Source organism: Amia ocellicauda, chromosome 13 (genome assembly GCF_036373705.1).
Source record: "Amia ocellicauda isolate fAmiCal2 chromosome 13, fAmiCal2.hap1, whole genome shotgun sequence".
Classification (NCBI taxonomy): domain Eukaryota; kingdom Metazoa; phylum Chordata; class Actinopteri; order Amiiformes; family Amiidae; genus Amia; species Amia ocellicauda.
Genome location: NC_089862.1, coordinates 8,993,695 through 9,011,272, shown reverse-complemented (window position 1 = coordinate 9,011,272; position 17,578 = coordinate 8,993,695).

Genomic DNA, 17,578 nt, shown 5'->3' with positions numbered 1-17,578 from the left:
TGGAGTGGCCTAGCCAGTCTCCAGACCTTAATCCCATAGAAAATCTGTGGAGGGAGCTGAAGGTTCGAGTTGCCAAACGTCAGCCTCGAAACCTTAATGACTTGGAGAGGATCTGCAAAGAGGAGTGGGACAAAATCCCTCCTGAGATGTGTGCAAACCTGGTGGCCAACTACAAGAAACATCTGACCTCTGTGATTCCCAACAAGGGTTTTGCCACCAAGTACTAAGTCGAAGGGGTCAAATACTTATTTCCCTCATTAACATGCAAATCAATTCATAACTTTTTTGAAATGCGTTTTTCTGGATTTTGTTGTTGTTATTCTGTCTCTCACTGTTAAAATACACCTACCATTAAAATTATAGACTGATCATTTCTTTGTCAGTGGGCAAACTTACAAAATCAGCAGGGGATCAAATACTTTTTTCCCCCACTGTATGTATATATGTATATATATATATATATATTTTTTTTTAATATATATATATTCTTTGTCTCAGTCTAATCTTGGTTGGTAGATTATTTTCCTTATTTGCAATACTAATGATTTCATATTATCAACCCTCTTTGTCTCTCCCTTTCCATCCTGACATCTCTTTATAGTTATTGATGAGGAAAGGCTTAGATAATAATAATAAGAATACAATAAAAGCGAGCCATAATACATATAAACGATGTAGGCTTATGTTATGGTCAGTGTGAATTTGGCGAGTTTTTCTGTGTCTTATAAAGGAAGTCAATGGTTCAATTACAATTAATGGAGAATGCTATTATGCAATATGATTATGTGATTTCTCCACTTGGAAACTCTTTGCAGTAAGAGGAAAATAGTATTTGAATAATGAACGTATTCCCAACTAAACTAGCACAGAATCCATTACATCTGAAGCAGGGGAGGAATCACTTGTATCAGAAGTTCAAGAACAGTGGTGTCTTTGTTGTTTCATGTAGGAAAACTATTCCAAATTGAAGGTTGTGTATGGCAAAGGCAGTTAAACAGGTTCATTAAGAGAGCATTCCTGTATTTATTTAAATTAATTCTTATGCATTTGTGTGGCAAAGAAATGCAGTACGTAGGGCTGCTGGTATGAGTCCCGATAACAGCGCCTACTTGCACACAATTAAGCATCTGCTACCAATCATGCCAAACACAAGCTGTTAAAGGGAACTTTAGGGATTATTAATGAGTCAATATTTTTGAGACCACACTGTATTTGCTATTACAGAAATAGCATGTTAATTTAACCTTTGCAGCAGCCAGTCACTTTCTTTAAAAACAAATTAAGGCCTAATATTCATTTGGGGAAATGCCTTGAAGAATCAGTTTGATTAATCTGTTTCTAGATGTTAGCATCACCATTTTTAGCTTTGATTATTTCCAAGTCAGTCAACATAGATTTTGACTAATTGGGAACATCATGTTTTAGGGAGTAAAAAAATTGACAATTTACAAATTCTGTGCTGTTGTGAAGCATTGAAATCCAGCTTTGTGGCTGAAGGAAATGTGTTTATGACAGAATTAAGATCTATCTATCTATCTATCTATCTATCTATCTATCTATCTATCTATCTATGAAAACATCTGAACTGTTGGTGGCATTTTACAATATGTGTTGGCAGCCTATTCCACCACATAGAGAGCAATTCTAATATTAGTCTGAATTTCAGCTCAAGCAGGTACTTTTCTGCCATATTACTTTATGATATTTTAATTCTTTTTCCTCTGTGGTGTCAGCAATTGAAGGTCAGTTTTGTGTCTCTGCTGTGTGACAGTCTGAAATATAAACTACAAACGGGCCATTTGCAAAATGTAGATTTAGTACTAATTTAAAAATAAATAAATCCAACCAAAGACAGTTATTTGAATAACTGACTTACTGGGTGATCTGCCAGTGACGATTTACACTGTTTACTTCTCTGGCTTATCAAACCCCTTATTATACAGGTGTGTTATTATTAATAATGTATAAGTTGTTTGTAAAACATCTCAAAGGAAATACTAAACTAGAGACTAATTCGAGGCCTGTCACTTGTCAAGTGGACAGGGGCTATTAAAAAACAACAACTCCACTACACATTGTTAAGGTATTGACCTTGTTCTGACCCTGTATTGAGAGAGTTTGCAAAGTCCCCAGCAGCATGTTTTATAGCACATGTGGTGTTCAGTGAAGGTCAGGCAGCCACTGACTACTAGATCTGTGAAGCCTGGAGCTCAGAGGTGGCGTGGCTGGAGGTCATAACGGCTTGTGCTGGCAGCCAACGAAATGGGTCTATTTATTTATTTATGAATGCTAGTAAAACCATACACTATGTAAACATGCTTTCTGGAGCTAACAGGAGTTGGGTTTAGCACACTTTGGTTGTGGATTCTCCTAGCAGTAGAGACTGTTTATAAACATGTGCCATACTGAGATCAAAATCTGAGCGTGAGAAATATAATAAAATAAAATCTAACAGGGGGACATCTCCTGCATATATCTCAATGATGTAGCTTGGTTTACCCCTTTGAGCTTCAAATGCTTTATTTGCCCTTTACGTCAATAAGAAGTAAAGAAGACATGACTTGAAAACATGAAACTGAATCCAATTCAAACAGGCCAGACACAAATGGAAAATCAACATGATTACTCATGGAGTACTTTGTTACAGGCATTTAAGGCTATGAATAGACAGTTTTTGGTTTTGCCGCAATACTTACTGAAACATGTGACATAAACATTGTAATGAAAGTAGACCGAGAAGTATGTTTTACTTTTTTCCATCATCGGTTTTAATCTACTGACAACAAAACAATAATATACCTTCATCCTGAAGAAAAAGAATACATCTAAGGAACAGTTGTCAGCTGTCAAATAAAAAGAATGAAGAAAAAATATTATGTCAGTGGCGCTCTTAAAAATGGCCAGATCTGTAAACTGATAGTTTTTGCATTTGGAGTATATCTCATGAGCTCTTGTTTCAGGAATGTTTTTATGTTTCTAATTTTGTATGTGCCAGCCTGTGTAATGTGTCATAAAAAATAACAAGTAATGTAATTAAAGCAGGCATTTGTTTCCCTGCACATCCAAATAAATTCAAATACTGAAATGTATTTATGTATTTGCCTGTATTTTTTATTTAGTTATTGAACGTTGAAACTATGGGGCTATTTAATTTTTATTTTTTGAGCTTCAGTCAACTGTAAAATTCCTTAACAATATGTTTCAAATATGTTTTTGGCATCCGCTGTTGAGGAAAGAATATTGTTTGGACGTTTGTATTTCTATGCTTGAGGGCTAGTAAATATAAAAAGCATTATGACTACAGTTTTCCACCAGAGGGCGCACTTACACTAAGTAACATGTACTCCAAATTGTCTTTGGCACTGAGGCACATTTTTTTCAAATGTGTATCCAATTAGAAAAATGCACCCCATAGTTTTCCAGTAAATGGAAATGTATGTAGAGGTATTATTAATGGTTCTTTATACTATATTTTTTAAATGGTAAATTCAAATAAATTCTTGTAATTTCAGTTTTTCACCAGGATGTTAAGACAGGAAAGACATCAGGCATTATCGGTGTTTGTGAATCAAGTGTTTTTCATGCATAATGCATAGCTCCTGTGTTTGCATTGATATATACTTGGCATTCATAACTTACTATTGTTGTACATTTTTTATAAAGCCTAATAAGATGCATATTCTAGCAAAGGGTGGTAAAAATAAATAAATAAATGTATATATTTCAAAGTCACAGAAGGGAGGTATTTAGCCAGCTTGGAGAGCTATTGAAATATACTGGAATTTATCAATGAAAGCAAAGCTTACATGTTTACAACTCTGCATCCTGCTCAAAAATTGGTTGCATCTGGCTTAAGAGCGAGAATACTACTGACTAATCTCTTGGAGAGGAGATCCCTTTTGTTTTTCTCAGCAATGTAGCCATGTATAATGTTTCACTAGGCTATAGCAATAAACCATATTTCAACAAAAACATAAAAGTTTGAGTTTTTGAATAGTAATTGTAACATTAAGGTTTAGTAAGTGCTCTTACCTGGGCCAGGTTGACTGGTTATGATATTATATGTCTTTCAACCCAGAGCCCAGGACATGCCTGTCCACCCCCCACACAGCATCACAACATGCATAATCACCTCTTCCAACATTATGGGGAAATAAAGATACATACACATTAGCTTTCCATTTTTGGCAAATGCTCCCACAGTATGCCCAAAGAACACATTACATATGGAAATCAAGCGGTTGGATTATTATGTAGTACATAGCAACTGTTAACAGGTGTTTAATGATTATAACAATCAATATTGTTAGGAGGGGGGTCCTCAGCTCTGTGACGCAGTTACTAAAAAATGAATCATCTGGTTCTCATTTTCATCACAGACACATGAACTGAAGTGCAACACAAATATGCACACACTTGCACATGTCAGTGTGCTAAGGTTACACACAAAAAAAATGTCATTCACATAATTCCGTGCAAGTTATTTATGAGGAAATATACACATTCTCCCCTCTCCTAGTAAACGGTGAATGCATAGGGCTGCCATTACACCACTGATGCTACGTCCACAATAACTTGTGTAGAGGGTCTTTTGTAGAAGATCCATTCAGGGATCTAAAATAATATACGGATAAGAGTAAGGAACAATCATAATTGGTATCTTTTGGTACAGAATATTGTTTTCCAAAGTAATATGTTGTATTGTGTTTACTGTGCTATGACCTTAATTCTAATTGGAACACTAAAATGCATGACCCTTAGCAATTATTTTGTCCCAGACATGAATCTGGTACATATTGTTTATAATGTTAAACTGTCTCAGATGAGATATGTTTGTTAAGGTGCAGCATAGAAGAGAAGACACAACACAAGGTATACATTGTCAACAACCTCAGGTTACACTCAATAAGTTCCAGGTTTACATAAATAAATGCAAAACAGCATGAAATAAGAGCTTTGGGGCTCTACCAGATTATACCGTCTACAGGTAGTCATGAACTTCTGACCCAGTAAACAAGTGGTGTGCCAAAATGCAGAATAGCATTTGACATACAAAAGTTATTTAAAGCAGGATTTCCACATGCAAGGTAAATAATTGTATGCTGTATAATAGGACCTACTTAGTCATAGCCAAACTTCAACTAGGCAAATCCACTAGTTCCCCTAAGAAAAAAAGTATTCCAGAAGAAAAAATATATAATTATAGAATTGGACAACTAACACATGTCCAGAACTTAGGGCTATCTGAGGATTGGCCAATTTTCCTTCTGACATAACTAGATTTTTTTTTCATAACGCACACAACAGTGTGCTTGTTGTCAGGTTTGTTAAGGCATTTTATCGACATCTGGCTTGATTAAAGTTTATGGGCGAAAGTCAAAGGGTCATGGTTGACACTTGTGCACATATAATTTAAAGACGTGCTTTGGAATGTTCTTTAATAATGAAAGTAACCTAAAAAGTAGAGATTTAACAGAGATGTGAAAATTAGGTTCTGGGGGCCAAATTCCATATATTATTCATAAGTGTTTCCTCAACCATTCATACTTTTATATAGTGAGGAACTGTGACTGTGCTGCTGTTTGGGGTCAACTAAAGGTAGCCCTCATAATGGCCTTATTCCTGTGAGGTAGTGGAGGATTTCAAGTTATTTGTGCCTTGTGAATAATTAGGTCTACATCATTAAAATAATAGAAGTTATTCATTGTAAGTCTGGTAAAATCAATACACATTAGTTTGTCATTATTTTTCACTACATTCTTCGGGCGGCTGTGCTGTAATATCCTAGATAGAATTCCAGAAGATGTTTGCTTTGTACCTGAAATATTCTGAATAAAACCATTCAGAAATGCCATATTCACGATTCACTAGGGGATTCCAGATACAGCTAAGACAGGGAGTTATAAAAACAGGAAGGTAACTTCAGAAGATGCATTCCAGATATTTTGTTATTATTATTTATTTTTGGTTGATGCCTTTGAGAAACTTACAAGGCTCACAATTATCAACATACAGCTGTAGGTATACAAGGAAAACATTGTAAGTCATAATAAAGTTACATGATGAAAGGGTTTGCGAAAGGAGTGAATTATATATATATATATATATATATATATATACACTCACCTAAAGGATTATTAGGAACACCATACTAATACTGTGTTTGACCCGCTTTCGCCTTCAGAACTGCCTTAATTCTACGTGGCATTGATTCAACAAGGTGCTGAAAGCATTCTTTAGAAATGTTGGCCCATATTGATAGGATAGCATCTTGCAGTTGATGGAGATTTGTGGGATGCACATCCAGGGCACGAAGCTCCCGTTCCACCACATCCCAAAGATGCTCTATTGGGTTGAGATCTGGTGACTGTGGGGGCCAGTTTAGTACAGTGAACTCATTGTCATGTTCAAGAAACCAATTTGAAATGATTCGACCTTTGTGACATGGTGCATTATCCTGCTGGGAGTAGCCATCAGAGGATGGGTACATGGTGGTCATAAAGGGATGGACATGGTCAGAAACAATACTCAGGAAGGCCGTGGCATTTAAACGATGCCCAGTTGGCACTAAGGGGCCTAAAGTGTGCCAAGAAAACATCCCCCACACCATTACACCACCACCACCAGCCTGCACAGTGGTAACAAGGCATGATGGATCCATGTTCTCATTCTGTTTACGCCAAATTCTGACTCTACCATCTGAATGTCTCAACAGAAATCGAGACTCATCAGACCAGGCAACATTTTTCCAGTCTTCAACTGTCCAATTTTGGTGAGCTTGTGCAAATTGTAGCCTCTTTTTCCTATTTGTAGTGGAGATGAGTGGTACCCGGTGGGGTCTTCTGCTGTTGTAGCCCATCCGCCTCAAGGTTGTGCGTGTTGTGGCTTCACAAATGCTTTGCTGCATACCTCGGTTGTAACGAGTGGTTATTTCAGTCAAAGTTGCTCTTCTATCAGCTTGAATCAGTCGGCCCATTCTCCTCTGACCTCTAGCATCAACCAGGCATTTTCGCCCACAGGACTGCCGCATACTGGATGTTTTTCCCTTTTCACACCATTCTTTGTAAACCCTAGAAATGGTTGTGCGTGAAAATCCCAGTAACTGAGCAGATTGTGAAATACTCAGACTGGCCCATCTGGCACCAACAACCATGCCACGCTCAAAATTGCTTAAATCACCTTTCTTTCCCATTCAGACATTCAGTTTGGAGTTCAGGAGATTGTCTTGACCAGGACCACACCCCTAAATGCATTGAAGCAACTGCCATGTGATTGGTTGGTTAGATAATTGCATTAATGAGAAATTGAACAGGTGTTCCTAATAATCCTTTAGGTGAGTGTATATATATATATATATATATATATATATATATATATATATATATATATATATATATACCAAGGACCAAGGAACCAAGGAACCAAGGACCATGGATATGATGCAAAATGTAATGCTTTAATAAGTGGAGAGGTGACGGAAAACAAACAAACCAATATAAAAGTATTTGAGGTTACTGGACTTTGCCAGGTCCCTCCATAAAGACATCAACATTTCACTGCTCTTGATAGAAAAGACCTTTGTGGCCTTGTAGTGCGGCTCATAACTGAAGTTAGTTGCCTTGGTCTTCTCAGATTGTGGTGGTCCTGAGTTTGGGTAAGATATTCCTGCAGGGGGCTGGTTGGGTCAATACATCTGGACTCCCGCTCGTTTAGCCACACATAAATAGTAGCTCCTCTGCTGGCCTCTTTTTAGGATGTAGTCGATATGATCATCCCATGATCATCAAGTCATTAGACAATCAGGCCAATCAGCCAATCCACTGATTAATCTCCCAGGGTTTCTGGGGCATGTAGTGCCTTTCAAGGCATTGTGTGTCCCTCCTAGCACTGCACCACAATATTATTGTTTGTTTTTATTTCTTGGCAGACGGCCTTATCCAATATATATTGCACCAGACACATTGCAAGAAGAACATATCAAAGATGGACAAAGGAAGCTATTGAATGGAGCCCAAGAGATGAAAAAAGACGTAGAAGATGACCACATAGCAGATAAACTTTGCAGGTGTGATATGGTAAAGGTCAATTAAAGATTATAGCAAGAGGAAACATCTTGGAATGGCCTTCATTCAGCCGTGGATCAATATAGGCTTATGATGATGATGATGATGATGATGATGATGATATATGGAGAGAGAGAGAGAGAGAGAGAGAGAGAGAAAGAGAGAGAGAGAGATAAACAGTTTAGAGGAAGGTGAGGGTTTGAAGACAGCTGTAAGGCCAGGAAAGGTTCTTTATACTCCAAATTTTAGAGTAAGTGAGCTTTTCATTGTTGAAATCACTAATTTGTGTATTGACCAAACTGTGCTGCATACATTGGCTAAGGACCCAGTGGAAGTGGCTAATCGGTTCATTAACCGGGATTGATTTGCTCCTACATAACAGGCTGTGCTGCCCTTAGAGCTCAGTAGTTAGTTCAGTTTCTCCCTTGGATGAAATTCACTAGATTTCAGTATAATTCAAATTACAGTGTACTGGCAACCAATGAGACTGGAAGTGCCTTTTTACTTCCTTTCACTTGTGGGTTGTTAAGGGTGGTATGCCGTCAGGATAAAGCAGTGAAATATAAGGCAAACAGACAGCATTTAGTCCTATTTCAGCAGTTTTATTTTACAGTGAAATCGAGAAAAAAATCATTAGGAAATACAATATTATGTAGGAAGAGCCTGATGGCAAAAATAATGAAAAGTGATTCTGAATCAAAATGTTTGTTTACGGTTCTTGCATGATGTCTATTATGAATGATCAGTGGCTCGTCTGTCCATTATTGTAAGTCTGGAATGTTTATTTTGGTCAAACTATGACTTAAGCTGTTAAGATTAAGAGAGTTTCAGTGGTGAATGCTAACAAAGAAGACAGAGTTTACAAAACTAAAAAGCTACAGAAATGTTAGAAGAACAAACTGTCTCAAAATAAATACTTTTGGCCTCCCTACAAATACAACATTTAAAAATGTTCTTTCTTTAAAAAAACAGCCAACTGGCAATAAAATGATTATAATCATAATAACATAATAAAATAAAATGTTCTAGAATGTAGGAAAAAAATGAAAATTAAAAACTGAAATCAAGAGTATTTGTATGATGTAAATGTGATGCAAAATGAAACACAGGACTCCCAGGTGTGGTTCGGGCCTCAGCTTTTCCACAGTGGAAAAAGATGGAAACTAAAATGAATGTTTCATGTTACCAAAAAGAGAAACATAAGTTATATATGTAAAGCAGTTTCAGATCATACTGTATTTCGAACATCCTTACTTTTAATTTAAATCCATTCATCATGCTGTTACATTCTGGATATGATTCTGCATCTTGACTGCATTATGATGCAGTTGGGATGAATAAAAATAATGAAATAGTTTAAAATATAATAACAAGAGAAAATATTTGCTCTTTTTCATTTTACTAAACTTTGTCTGGAAAAATTATTATTTGATGTATTCTAATTTAAAGGAACTCCAATGTCCCTTTATATGAAGTTGCTGCTGCTGACACTACAGAGGAGACTACACTGGAGAACTTTAGAGCTATTCACAGTCTTCATACTTTTAAACTAACCATTTTCTAAAACCAATTCAGTCAGACAAATCCTTGCATGCAGACTGTGTGGGCCAACTGGCAGGTTTCTTAATTGGTCCAAGACCGAACTAGAAACAGTGATGATGCAAAGACAATTGTGATTGGCTATATTGCTGGGATAGCCATGGAAGTTTTAGAAGGAAAGAAAGGGGAAAAACTCCACAATAATTAAAATACATTGTCCCCAGACAACCTGGGGTTTCCTGATATAAACCCGAGCAATATCTAATAGCCCTAAGCTGTTCATGGCACAAAAACCTGAATTCAGACCAACTGCTGCTGTTTTTATACTAGGAAAGATTCTTTCTCGTTTCAAAAGCAATAAACAATACTGCTCAATACCATCCAGAATGGCCAAGAATATGGAAGCAATTATTAAAAAGAAAAATAATACAATGTATGACTATACTTGCAGTGAAATGTTTAGTTTAGTTTGCCATAAATTGTGATATATATATATATATATATATATATATATATATATATATATATATATATATATATATATATATAATATATAAGTTCTTATAACTAGTCATAGCTTTTCCAAACAGGAAAAACCTTGATTCTTATAAATAATAATACAAAAAACATGAGCTACCATTTAGGGAGTACACAGAGTGCCTCCTTGCTGCATCTTGAACATAAGTCTGATGATTTAACAATCTCTAACTTATTTAGCACTTTTCATAACATGTAATCCAAGGCATTTGTATTGACATTTCTTGCTTGAAAACCAACAGTGTGCTTGTGCAAAGTCTTAATATTGCATACATTGTATGTATATTCTCATCAGTTAAATTCATCCTTTATGTCAAATATTCAATCCAAAGGCTGAGATAACAACAATATATATATATATATATATATATATATATATATATATATATATATATATATATATATATATATATATATATATCCCAACAATATATATCTGTAAATCAATATGCTGGAATGTACACACCTACTGTTAGTTAAATACAATAGAATAATTATCGGAAAACAAAATACCCCTCAATGAAAGTAATGGATCATTTGACCTTCTGTATATGATTTCAACAAAAGAAAGCACAATCTTATTAGAAGCTGCTATTTCTTTTCCAAAAACGTAATGATCCTTTTTAGCAAATTGTAACTGGCTTATCCAGCATACAAGTGCTATTTTTTAGGATACAAACATATCTTTCTTCCCAAATGTAATTGTATATGATGCAGAAACAACCTCTTGGACTGAAAGCTCTTATCCTCTCAGGTGTGGTGGAATTATTCTGAATTTGCCAGATATTCTCCAACTGTAACTGTGCTAGGGAACCTTGTTGAAAACTATTCCTTAATGAGACATCTGTCATGGTGTCTAGCATCTAATATGTTCTTCAGCAGCAGTTTTACACATTTTGAGTAGTTGATATAGGTGAGGGAACATACCTCTTGTTTACTTAAAAGGGTTAAAATACAGGCAAATGAGAGATTGTCCATCTTTAATTTTGTTGATATTGATATGGCTGTCAATTATTCTGAAGCTAATGTCTGACACTATTAGCATCACAACTGCCACATTCATAAATCTATCCTGTATTTTATCCTGTATATATATATATATAGATTAAAGATTCTTACAAATAATGCTACATAATGCTACATATATTTCAAAAGTCCTTTCTTCAATAATCACTAAAGGCCAAAAGGAACATCAATTAGTTAAATATTTTAGACTGTGAATTATATAGATTCTTTTTGTGGTTTTATGGTATGGATTTTAATCTCTGTGGGGCCTATAACATCAGTCACAGGACAGGTTGCATTGTATGTTATTGCTTGGTATTTTCCACAAACGTCATATTTCATTGTACAATACCATTCACAGTAGTGGCATATAGTATGTGATACTATCAGCTCTGTCAGATACCTACTTTTGGACTTTCAAAATCATTGTCCATGGTGATGATGGGTAAAGTACCTGACTTGGGATAAAACAATGTTGTGATTATTAAGTGTATGGCATAAGCATGCTTCTAATCCTAGGAATATATCCATTGAAAACTATAGCAGCAATAATTAAATGTAAGCGCTGAGGTGCAGCTTCTCTTCAAATACTGATGCAAATCATATTGTATGACGAACTGTTGTAAGTGTCAAGACTGGGAAGGGGAAACTTTTATGTTCAATTGATAGATAGAAACTCCTGTCTAGAACTGGTCGAGTAGTAAAATCAGCAGCGTTAAACATCCTATTCTTAGCTTTTAGTCACTAGTATAGATGAGAGACCTGTCAGATAATGTTAGCTTTATGAATCATTAAGCAACTCGAATCTGCAGCAGATAGGGGACTGGATTGACTAGGTAGTTCAGTTAGTCAAGGCCATAGGATAGAGATAGATGCAGGAGGCAGAATACTGTTTACTGATCAACTATCCTCTCATTGTTCCAGGGCCCTTGTGCTTCAACTGTCAGACTCAAGAGTGCTGCTAACTAGCAAGCAACCTCATCTGCACCTTCATTTCCAGCTGGGATTTCAACTGGAATTGTTTACACCACATATGCCCAGCTCTGGTACTGGAGGTTTTATAGTTCTCTTAAAATCACCAGCTCCCAAATACAAGTTGATACATGTGTTCAACTAAGCCAGTCATTCAACAGGTGGAATGAAAACTTGAAGACATATACCAGATTCCTGGTTTCCATAGCTTTATTATTATTCGGTAGCTGAGGGACTGTGAACTGTGAAACATTGCAACTTGTAAATACAAAGTAGTAAACTCGGTGTTGTCCAGATTTACATGATCCCTTGTTTATGATATTGTTGTATTTCTTATATTTGATATAATTGATTTTGACCTGCATTACACTCATGGTCTTTAATTACAAATCACTATTCAGTACCAGCAATGTTTAGTATTCAATATAAATGTCACAAAAACAAGAAACTACTTATTTATATTTATCCAGTTTGGTACTTTGTATTTTTATTCTTGTCTATTTACATGTTACAGTAGCACAGATGATTTATTTCTGTATTGTTCATGAATGCATTTGGTAAAAGCTGTCTTCAGCCTCATGACTTGGTGATGTAGTAGGGCGTTTCTATTGTAATAAATAGTGTTGCTTACAGATTAATTGTTAGTCCTTCCAATATATTTTCAAAAAAAAGTATATGTGTTGTGATGCCCTGTAAGGCGAGAGACCAAGAGACTGCCCAGAGAAGCGGTACCCCTCCTTGGAATCTGAGGGAGGTGATTTTATGGCAGGAAGAGACCCACGTCCTGGTGTGGAGAGACAGGTGCCTGAGAGTGCAAGTGAGATAGATGGTGAGAGAGACAGAAAAGAACGAAGATGGGAACGTGCTCTGCATTTAGTTTAGGCTATTTATGTTTTTTTCGGGTTTATTTTGATCACCCGTGTACTGTATAATAAAGCATATCTTTGCACTGTAACCCTTGCCTACTGATTCCTGAGCCCCACCTTTAGACCCCCAGATTCCATGTCCAACCCATATATATATATATATATATAGGGCGTGCGTCTGGGGAGCTGGAAGAAACAAAAGGCTTAATAAGCAAAACAACTCCTAGCCTGGTTCAGGGCACAAGCTAACATAGATGCCCTGTTTGCCCCAGAGGCTGTAGAAATGCATCCCCCCATGTCGCTTTTAGTGGTTAACTCGAGGAGGAGGATCCGTCATGTCCGTATACACCTCCCTCCCTTCAACACCTAATGTTGTGTCACAATATAGATACTGTGACACAGTGCTGGACAGGGCAGGTGAAGGCTGGATGGCCATGGGTTCTGGGGGATGACTCACTCTGCACATGAAGTGCAGGACTCCTCCCATTGGCTCCTCTATAAAAGCAAGAACCTGGCACCCTTTGTTGTTCTGAAGGTAGGAGACAGGAAACAAACTTTATAAATGTAATTGACAGATGCTTTAAATACCATTAAAACCTAAAACCTGGATAGAGCCATGGACAGAAATGCCTTTAAGCATTAGAACAGAAGATGCAGTAACCTCAACTGAGCAGAACATTAAAATTAAAATATCTGACTGATGTCTCAAATATCTTTGGGCCACAGAGAAAATTATTTTCAAATCTTCCTCACAAAACAGATTCGATTATTTTTAACATCCTGCAGGGAAGGACATAAAGTTAGTGCTTTTACGTTGAGGAAATTAGTATGGAAACACTTCTCGGCACTACGCTGACAGATATTTTGATTGACTAGACTTTGTGGTTATAAAAGGAGAGCTTATAATCCCCCGTTCATAAAAGTACTTCCTTCAAAAATATACAGCATGGAAACCCTTCCTGTTTTTTCAGAAGCAAGGCCTCAGATGAATAAAAGAGCAATGAGGAATTTATAGAAATTGCTGCTGAATTTTGCAACTAGAGAATCCTTGAATCATATGATTACAGGTGGACTGCTTGTGTTCCCTTACAGTAATGACTGCTTTTGTACCTGCTGAGACTGGAATGATCCCAGGGCATGTGTTAGAAACCAACATGTATTAAACAAACAATCTAAAATGAGCTAATCTTTTAAAAAGTAAATACCCTAAAAACAGCATTTGGAGTATATATAAGGAAGCACTGAAAATAAGCAAGCCATGGTAGACATTCACAGGTTAGAACAAGGAGCAGTATCAAGTTCACCAATGATCCTGGTGAGACGGTGAGGAAATTGATTTGGCTGAAGGTTTTTGGGATGGGAATATTAAAGAGTGTGCCAATAGTTCATAGAATCCACCACATGTTAAAGTAAATTTGGTAGGATGCCCTTATGACCTGAAATGTTAATAAGATCAATATGTTTCTAATAATTATCTTGAAATGTACACCTCGCATTATCAGTTCAACCCTAAAGTAACTGACAGCAGTCAGAGCCCCCTTTCCTTTAACAAACAAGATCTTTCTGGAAGGGTCACAGCCCCAGACTTAAAGGCTTTGATATAAACTGATGAGGTGGCAGGTATCTGAACATCAAAGTTCTCTGTGCCGGCATAGTCCATACAGCCCTAAAACTACAAGGTCAGGTCTTTAGTAAATAAATATATTTTTTACCCTTGTTAACATTTACAATATTTTTCCAGATATATTTCAAAGGATGCTCAATTGAAAAATAAAATAAAACAAAACTTCAGTATTATTTGGCTGTTAGATATAACTTGACATTATATGTGAATACATTTAATCATTACTGTGTCTTTCTTTTATGGAGTACTTGAGAATGCCTTCAGTGGCAGCCACCGGCACAAATTCGGAGCTGTCTGCACACTGTAATGAATGTAAGGCCTACGCAGCCCAGGCTCATACAGCATGTCAGAAGAGCATTCAGTGACCTTAACTGCAACCCAGTTTCCTCATGTCACACAGACTGAACCTGAGATGCAGAAAAAATCTCCAAGGAGGCAGAAGCTTTTCACCAGCTTTTCAGAACAGCCCTCAAATGACACGCTCTTTTCAGCACCAACATTAAACAACTGTTTGCCATTTACATAATGAAAAACCATCAAAGTGCAAAGTGAGGTTTGGATGTCTTAACAGGAAACTAAAACGTGGTCATGTTTAAAATAAGTAGAAAATAAGTGAGAATTAGGAAAAAAAACAAAAACGCGAATGACTTTCTTATTGCTGAACCCCAATGTATTTGTATGCTTTGCTTCTTGAATAAAACAGAAGTATTCACCTCCCTTGGACTTTTGACATGAAATCATAATGGATTTAATCAGGAATTTTTACCACTGATCAACAGAAAATGTTCATAATATCAAAGTGAAAAATGTAATCTGCAAAGTGTTCTAAATGAATTACAAATAAAAAACTGAAAATTGAATGTATAAATCCATTCTGATTTCTTGTTGTAAAACAATGAAATGTGGAAAAGTCAAATTGGGGTGAATACTTTTGAGAGCCACTGTATATATATATATATATATATAGAATACCCAGTTCTCAAGGTTTTAGTTAATCACAAGATCACATATTGAATTATTTTATTTCATAATATACTCAAGTTCATGGAGATTAAAAGGTCATGTATTATCTTGAAGGTATTGTTACTTGGATGCTCTGGGCTCAATAGATATTTTGAGTGAGTCAATATACACTCACCTAAAGGATTATTAGGAACACCTGTTCAATTTCTCATTAATGCAATTATCTAACTAACCAATCACATGGCAGTTGCTTCAATGCATTTAGGGGTGTGGTCCTGGTCAAGACAATCTCCTGAACTCCAAACTGAATGTCTGAATGGGAAAGAAAGGTGATTTAAGCAATTTTGAGCGTGGCATAGTTGTTGGTGCCAGACGGGCCGGTCTGAGTATTTCACAATCTGCTCAGTTACTGGGATTTTCACGCACAACCATTTCTAGGGTTTACAAAGAATGGTGTGAAAAGGGAAAAACATCCAGTATGCGGCAGTCCTGTGGGCGAAAATGCCCTGTTGATGCTAGAGGTCAGAGGAGAATGGGCCGACTGATTCAAGCTGACAGAAGAAGAACAACTTTGACTGAAATAACCAGCTCACCAAAATTGGACAGTTGAAGACTGGAAAAATGTTGCCTGGTCTGATGAGTCTCGATTTCTGTTGAGACATTCAGATGGTAGAGTCAGAATTTGGCGTAAACAGAATGAGAACATGGATCCATCATGCCTTGTTACCACTGTGCAGGCTGGTGGTGGTGGTGTAATGGTGTGGGGGATGTTTTCTTGGCACACTTTAGGCCCCTTAGTGCCAATTGGGCATCGTTTAAATGCCACGGCCTACCTGAGCATTGTTTCTGACCATGTCCATCCCTTTATGACCACCATGTACCCATCCTCTGATGGCTACTTCCAGCAGGATAATGCACCATGTCACAAAGGTCGAATCATTTCAAATTGGTTTCTTGAACATGACAATGAGTTCACTGTACTAAACTGGCCCCCACAGTCACCAGATCTCAACCCAATAAATCTTTGGGATGTGGTGGAACGGGAGCTTCGTGCCCTGGATGTGCATCCCACAAATCTCCATCAACTGCAAGATGCTATCCTATCAATATGGGCCAACATTTCTAAAGAATGCTTTCAGCACCTTGTTGAATCAATGCCACATAGAATTAAGGCAGTTCTGAAGGCGAAAGGGGGTCAAACACAGTATTAGTATGGTCTTCCTAATAATCCTTTAGGTGAGTGTATGTCAGTAATTCTGTAAAATTAAACAAGAGGAACTGGTTAGCCTAAAACGAAAACATTAAACTTCTACACTAGCCAAGGCATCAACTGCTGTATTTGAAGTTCCTTATTTCTTTTATACAGTGCAGTTAAAATCCATTCACTTTAAATCAACAACAACTCTCTACAGAGGACTGCATATCTACTTTTTGAGCTAGTCAGAGGAACCGAAGTCCCGCTCATTTTTCATATCAGGGGTATTCTACCTGTTCCAAATACAAGTCAATGGTGCTAAACAATTAACACTTTTGTATGAACTGAGTTTGTAGCAAAACATCACATAAATATGTAGTTTTATGTAGCTCAATCTGGTTTACATGGAACCTGCATTGTAATGTACAATGTGGCATTGGAGTGCCTAACTGAGAAAAATGATTTACAGAACAACATGTTTTCTAGGAAATACATGGATAATGATGTTTATGTCAGAGTTCTAGTAGTCTGAATGAAATAAATGGGGTATTTTTTCAAAACCTTACATGAAATGTTGAGAGAAAAAATGCATAACATAACACAATAAATAAGTGTTTTGAGGCTTTATTTGGATTTGGGGAGAAAAAATCATAAAACAAACAATTAAAAAACAAAATTAAATTAAAACAAACAAAAAAGGATACACATTTAACATATCTATACAAATAAAAAAGGTTTAGTCTCTAAATTAATTACCCTGTGTTGAAAGGTTTAATCCAAATCTAGTTTTTTACCAAAACAGAATCACAGTATT